General features: G+C 44.1%; 1 pseudogene; it reads left to right on the top strand.

Moving 5' to 3' along the window:
* The first annotated feature begins 378 nt into the window (after window positions 1–378).
* LOC100956111 lies at window positions 379–1,541 on the top strand (annotated as a pseudogene).
* Window positions 1,542–6,142: the final 4,601 nt, after the last annotated feature.

Here is a 6,142-nt window from a genome sequence, read left to right as displayed (position 1 = left end):
CCAAGCAGTGAAAGGAAGAAACCTCCAAGGACAAAACAAAACCAAGCAAACAAAACGTGGCTCAATGTCTTCCCCTCCTTCAAGAGTTTTTGCCTTCTTCTTCCCTTAAAGACTGCAGGAGCCATCCTCTCTCGGGGACAATAGCTCATGATATATATTTTAAAGAATTAGATCCGCTAGTAATAGGTAAGCACCGATTAAGATTAAAGGAATCAGAGCGAATTCTGCGGGAAGCACCGAAGGATGTGACGGCATCGCGGGGTGGGGCGCGGGGACTCCACGCGCTCGCCACTGGCCGGTTGAAACCGTTGGCGGATGCAGAGAGGACAAGACTTAAAGCCGATCTTGGTGAGAGAACATTTAGCCATTTAGCTAAAAATGGCATTTTTTACATGCAACGCATGTGGTGAATCAGTGAAGAAAATACAAGCGGAAAAGCATGTGTCCGTTTGCAAAAACTGCGAATGCTTTTCTTGCACCGACTGTGGTAGAGATTTCTGGGGCGACGACTATAAGAACCACCTGAGATGCACACGCGAAGATCAGAAGTACCCGCACGGCAGCAAAGGTTATGAAGGTAAAGCCTACCAGGGCGATAGTAAGCAGCAGGCGTGGGTTCAGAAAATTAATGAATTAATGAATAGACCCAATGTCAGCCCCAAGGTCAGAGAACTTGCAGAACAAATTATTGCTTTTGACAACATTCCCAGGAAAAAGGCAAAGTTTCAGAGCTGGGTGAAGAGCGGTTTAAAAGTTCATAATGAATCCATTCTTGAGCAGGTGTGGACTCTCTTTTCGGAAGCTTCCAGCAGTGTGCTGCTCAGGAAGGGAAAAGCCCCCCAGGCTCTTAAGCGCACGGCAAATCCACGGGCAGAGACCTCCGCTAAGGTCCCACCTTCCAAAATGAGGGATGCCAGGGAAGAGCGAGCAGAGGCAAAGAAGAATAAAAGAGAAAGAAAGGAAAAGCGGCGGAAGAATCGGAAAAAAGAAAAGAAAGACCTGAAATTAGAAAGCCACCAAGATAACGCAAAGAATCAAAAGCCTAAGAAACGCAAGAAGGGGCAGGAGGCTGACCTTGCAGCTGACCTTGAGGGCAGTGCCTCCGCCGGGAAGAAGAGCAAGAAGAAGAGTTTCAAGGGCCAGCCTGCAGGGGACGTGGAGCAGCGGGCCCCGGAGCTGGGGGCCGGGAAGAGACAAATAATGGTGCCGGGGAAAGGAGGCAGAAGCTCCCAGAAACTGAAACAAATTCAAAGAAGGAAATGATGAGGTTGCAGGACGGTCCTAGGGTGGAGAAACGGAAGGCCACGTGGCTCCTGCAAAAGGTAAATTCAACTGGAAGAGAACATTAAAGCAATTCTGAACCTGGCCCCAGACAAGGAAGCAGCAACCCAAAAGCTAAGGAAAAGAGTTTTAGCTCAGTATTACACAGTGAGGAAGGCACGTCACTGATCCAAGAGATTTCCTGGTCATCTCTAACAAGAAAATCAGCAAGAAACCCCACCTTTAAGTTACTGAAGGACAAAGTCAAGCTTCTGAAATAAAAATTTCTGTTTTAAACATTTAATCCATTCTATTGATTTCTTTCAGTGCTGTTTAGAAAATGTGTAATGAATTATAACAACTCAAACTGTGCTTTCCAAAGCTGTTGTTTTTAAGTTAAGGGGAAAAAATGTATTTTGGGTAGAACTTTTATAAAGAAAATACATTCTTGTCAAAAAAAAATAGTTAAAAGAATGAGCACCAAATTAGTAATTATTTTTAAAAATGTTAGTACTCGGTGCTTGTGAGGGTGTATTGACAGAGACACCGCCCAGAGGGGAGGGTAAGTTGATAAACACTAAGAATTCCTTTTAGAGGAATCTCGTCAAAGAAAATTAACTAAGGTTAAGACAAAAATTTATACCCATAGATGTTCACTACGAAATTATTTAGAATTGTTAAAAATTTGAATTCTTTTAGAAGAAAGGTTAAGTAAAATAGGATATAGTTGTATGATATGTTAAAAGTAAGTATGATAAAGTTTAACTCTTAAAAATAGTAATTTTGATTATTATATATATAAAACACTTGAAAACTTGAATCTCCTTTTCAAGTTGAGCATTGCAGGTAAAGTTAATATGTTCATTCTTTTCCTTTCTTTCCCTTCCCATGCCCTTTCCCTTTCTCCCCTCCCCGACCCTTTTCTCTTGTTAGAGACAGGGTCTTGTTCTGTTGCCCAGGCTGGAGGACAGTGGTGTGATCATAGTTCACTGCAACCTCAAACTCTGGACTCAAGGGATCCTCCTGCCTCAGCCTCTCAAGTAGCTGGGACTACAAGGATATGCCTCCATGCCTAGCAGCTAATTTTTGTTTTAAGTTTTCAATTTTTTGTAGACATGGGATCTTGCTATATTGCCCAGGCTGGTGTTGAACTCTTGGCCTCAAGTAATTCCCTCACCCCCACTGCCCCCATCCCTGTCTCAGCCTCCTAAAGGGCTAAGATTATAGGTGTGAGCCACTGTGCCTGGTCGGTTCACTGATTTCTTACATCAATCTCTTTCTGAAGATCTCCATCTTCCTGGATGTACTCCACTATTTGGGTACTGAAACGTGTCCATTCAGAGGATTACGAAAGCACTTTCCATGAGCGCATAGAAGATACTATTATTTTGAGTTGTGTTTTTTAAATACTATAAGAAAGTAATTGTGGGATACTAAGTAAGCAAAGCAAGAAAGTATGATACGCCATGATCTCAAATACATAGATAGAAAACTCATGCTTAGAAAAGACAGTAAAAGAGAATATCTCCCCAGTATTATATGGGGAGGATTTGGAGAGATCACCCTTCTGTGTATTTTTTCCCAGATTTAGCACATATTAATTTTATAAAGAGTATAAAGCTAAGAAAAATATATAGAATGGATCCAAATGTCCTGTTCCTGTGAAACACCAGCCTTCTCCTCCACCCCCAGAGAAGTATTTTTCCTCCATATTCTCATGAAGAGGAGGCCCCACCCTTCTCCCCCATTTCTCTCCATGTGTTTCTGAGGTGGTGACAGATTTGTCAGCCTTTTACCTAGAACAGCTTTCGCATCTTTGCTGCAAGAATTTCAAATAACCATGTTCTTCCACACCCAACAGAACATCCTGAGCTAGAAATCACTGGGCTTAATGCTGCTGTACGAATAGTGCTTAGCATTTAACCAACCTCTCAGCAGTTTCAGAAAACTTAGGTGGCTGGCCCCAAGTCAAGGCTGACAGGGTTTATCATGAGGAAGCCAGTTGGCTCCTGTCCACCTAGCTCTCGCTTTCTTCCTGATGTTCATCTGTCAGTGATCTCTTCAGGACCCAGGCCCAGTCCTGTCTGGATCCTACTGTCCAGGACAATGTGCACACCCTAGTAGACACTCTCCTTGCACAAAAGATGAAGCAAGGAGGACAACCAAAGAATCTGGGGGGATGACAAAGAGAGAAAGATCTAGAAGTTGTTACCATCCCCAGGAGACACCTAAGGAAGGGGCACAGCTTGAGTTTAATATGCCAGTTGTAAGATGAGCTAAAGCAAGGCCTGGAGGGCAGAACATTGGCCTTTATGTGGAGCAAGGATTTATTCATTCACTTAGTCATTCATTCATCCCTCAGTAAGAAGCCACAGAGTGCCTACCACATGCCCCATGCCGTGCCCGGCTGGGGGAGAGCTGTGAGCAGGGAGGCAGCTTCCTCTGTGCTATCATGGAGCAGCTCAGAGAACAGGGCAAGGCTGGGGAGATGGAGGCCATGGTAAAGCCTGCAGAGCAAAACCAAACCAGGATGAGGGGTTAGTGATGGCAGGAGAGGGTGGAGGGTGGAGTAGACTTGGGGGGTCAGCCTCTCTCAGCTTTGGCTCAGAATGAAGAGCTGAACCCCAGTGTCCTGTCCTGATTCTGCTGGCCTTGGGCAGCCTCAACTGTGTGGCCTCAACTCATCTATTCATCACTCCACTGTCAGACGCTGTGCTTGGCACTGAGACCACACGAATGAGGGCTGGGGAAGCCCACAGGCAGGGCTTTCAGGGGAGGGGATGCAGGCCTTAGCAGAAGAGCTCACAGTTTTATATCAGAAAAAAAAAAGTGAAGGTGTCCAGGATTCACAGCCTTTCTTGAAGGACCTGGAGAAGGGTGTAGAAGCCCACAGAGAGGGCAGGCTTCCCTCAGGACACGGAGGATTGCTCCTAGGAGCTGCTGCTGTGACAGATTCTTCCATGATGCCAAGTAAGGATGGTCCCAAAGTGGAGCAGTCACTCAGGGTCAGAGTTGGGCCACAGCTGGGCCAGAGGCCGAACGTTTGTTACCAGTCCAACAAGGCTCCTTCAGAAGGGGATGGAAAGGGTCTCAGCCTCTCCTTCTTGGCAAAAGGCAGGGGTCACTCATGTTGGCAGCATGTCAAAAATTAATTAAAATAGTTAAACAGACACGAGCCTTCACTGTGTCTTGGCAACAAGTCCTCCCTTCTTCCAGCTCTGTTTGGTTCCCAGAACTGCGAAGCGGGTGTGCGTGTGGGTGGTGGATGTTCCAGGCGGCTGGCCTGGTGAATCCAAAAATTTGGGAGTCAGGTGGCTCCTGTCAGCAGCGGGTTTGGGTGATGCCTCCTCTCTGTTGGATTCTTGTTCTCCTCACTCTGTGTCTCCAGGTTGGGCCCCGCTCTCACCCAGCAGACTCTGACGTGCCTTCTACACGCTGAAGATGGAGGGCAGCTCTTCATGCTGACTTCCTGGGGCCACCCTCTGCTTTGAAGCTGCTGCCTTTGGCATTTGACAAAGTCAGCAATGAAAATTGTTTACATGGGCCTCAGGAATTTTGGCTCCCCAAAGGATTTTTTGATAGTCCACTATCTTGTTGCTGTTTTCCTTCTCTTTAAGAATCATGTAAAAATAACTTTGATTTTTCTCATTATAAAGGCATTCATGATTGATTGTTTTTTAAAAATAGAAGACAACTGAAAAGAAGAAAACTGAGACAGCTATATTGCCCATATTTTGATTTCTAAGTGTTGTTACGCACTGAAAGCAATCAGTCCCCTTGGAGGAATTGCTGATTCCCAGGCATGGAAAGTACAAGATAAGTCTAGAACATCTTGTTGTGCCAGAAAAACAGGAAGTGCTCAAAAAAATGATGGAGCATGTCAAAAAGTCACAGGAACCAGCCTGAATGGGCTGTCATTGGCCAAACCTAGGACAATTTTGAGTATCAAGATAAATATGGACAGTAATGGGTTATAACCCATTGCATAAAATTCTGCATAAGACTCTATGAACCCAGGCATGGAGGGAGGCTGTGATCCAGCACTTTGGGAGGCCGAGGCAGTAGGATGGTTTGCAGGCATTTGAGACCAGTCTAAGCAATATACCAAGTCCCCATCTCTTAAAAAAAAAAACCCCACAAAAATAAAAACAAACCCCTGTGCGTCTATCTTGATGATAAATAAAGGAGCATCTCTTTCTTAGAATTACTAAACATGGAATGATTACATGAGCAAAATCACTGTTTGGCAGCTATATGCTAAAAATTAAGCAAGATTCATCAATGGTTTCTAAGTAGGAGGTGGAGAATAAGTCTGATAAAGGTCAGGAAACTAATAAAGCCTCAAAGAATCGTCACACAAATTAGTTATTGGCTATATGAGGAGAAATATCACCATACTTTGGAAAAGCACACATGGTAACTATGATAAAAGTTAGTAATCAGGGATGAAAAGAGTTATGTGTCTCTAGATGTGATACCTTCAGAAGAATCCATCATTTACGTAAGATTCCAGCTAATCACATAACCTAAATCAAATTATTATGGGGAAGCATCAGACAGCCTAAACTAAAGGGCAGTCTATAAAATAACAGGTCTGTGTTCTTAAAAATTATCAGCGTCATGAAAGACAAAAAAAGCCTGACGAACTCCTCCAGATTAAGATGACAAGAGGACGTGGCAATTAGATGCAATGTTGTCCTGAACTAGACCCTAGACAAGGCAAACATCAAGTTCCTGTAACAGAAATTGTGGGGACAGTTGATTAAGTAGGAATATGCTACACAGCTTAGATAAAAGTGTTGTATCTCTAGGATTGAACTTGCTAATAGTCCTGTGAACTTGCTCATGGTACTGGGATTATGTAAGAGACTATCGTTGTTCT

The sequence above is a fragment of the Otolemur garnettii genome, unplaced genomic scaffold, assembly GCF_000181295.1.
Source record: "Otolemur garnettii isolate 467f Iridium unplaced genomic scaffold, OtoGar3 scaffold00004, whole genome shotgun sequence".
Lineage (NCBI taxonomy): Eukaryota > Metazoa > Chordata > Mammalia > Primates > Galagidae > Otolemur > Otolemur garnettii.
The sequence above is the reverse complement of the archived record's forward strand: the minus strand, read 5'-3'. Positions and strand labels throughout refer to the sequence as shown.